Source organism: Sorex fumeus, unplaced genomic scaffold, assembly GCF_029834395.1.
Source record: "Sorex fumeus unplaced genomic scaffold, SorFum_2.1 ptg000033l, whole genome shotgun sequence".
NCBI lineage: Eukaryota > Metazoa > Chordata > Mammalia > Eulipotyphla > Soricidae > Sorex > Sorex fumeus.
In genome coordinates this window covers 1,431,440-1,432,744 of record NW_026606090.1, presented here as the reverse complement: position 1 = coordinate 1,432,744, position 1,305 = coordinate 1,431,440, and positions in this window count along the sequence as shown.

The following is a 1,305-nucleotide window of genomic DNA, read 5'->3' as shown; positions in this document are numbered from 1 at the left end:
GGAAACAGCAAGGGTGTTGCCTTGTTCTGCCCACTTGAGGAATGAATGTTAACAACAGCCACATGTAAAAATTCCCTGCAGGGTCTGTTTCTGGGATAGGAGTGGGTTGACCGAGGAAAATACTGAATCTTCTTCATCTTTCAGACAGGCGGTAAAATCAGGACACCCTCTCTGGGCTCTCTACCCCCTCTCATGGTCAACACACATCTTCTCAGCTTCTACAAGGTGTTTGGTGGTCATGTGAGCTTTCATCTTCTACCGTCTCTCATGGGAAGTTCTGGGGATTCATGGGTGCCTCCAAAAGATACAGTGTTCACATGCTGCTGATCCTTGGGCATAAAGAACACATGAGAAACTTGGGCATGAAGGACGGAGCCACCCTTCATCTACCGGAATCTATAAAAATCCCTGCCTCTCTTGACATACTTTTCCTTGGTGGCTTCCTGTCTTTGATTGCATGAGAAATGTCATAGGTCATACATCATTATTTAAACCTGCATCCCATGTGAATCTAGAGACCTTGTTTACTGAGCATTTGTACATTGTGAGGAAATGAAGTTTAATAAAAATTATCGCTGACTGAATGAATCTATACAAAGAGAGATGAGTAGTAACTATGAAATTCCTTGCCTGGCTGTTTGGTAATAATGAGATTGAATTTCATGTTCTTTGTGGTGTGACTGATGAAAGCTGATCATGTTAATTAATTGTGGGGCCTCTGTGGCCTTTGAATGACCCCACTGCTTATGTGTGTATAATTCATTGAGACCAGAGATGTCAGCTTGTCTTCTTAGAGGAAACAAAAAGGTTTCTTCTTCTTCTTCTTCTTTCTTCTTCTTCTTCTTCTTCTTCTTCTTCTTCTTCTTCTTCTTCTTCTTCTTCTTCTGCTTCTGCTTCTGCTTCTGCTTCTGCTTCTGCTTCTGCTTCTGCTTCTGCTTCTGCTTCTGCTGCTTCTTCTTCTTCTTCTTCTTCTTCTTCTTCTTCTTCTTCTTCTTCTTCTTCTTCTTCTTCTTCTTCTTCTTCTTCTTCTTTCTTTTCTTCTTTCCTGTCCTGCCTTGTCCCAAGGTTCATTCATTTTACTCACTTCTCTCACCCCTAAATACGCATCCAACATGCCCTAGTATATTTCCATTGGGGAGTGGTTTTTTTATTTATCTTCCCCCCCCCATACTTAAAACTACCCTTTCCTGCTGAGCGGGCATACAACTGTGTGTACACATGTTCACACACATGTGTTCGATCCCCCCACCCCTCCACTCCCCACTTTCCTCCTCTAATGTTTTCATTAAGATCATTTGAGACCCA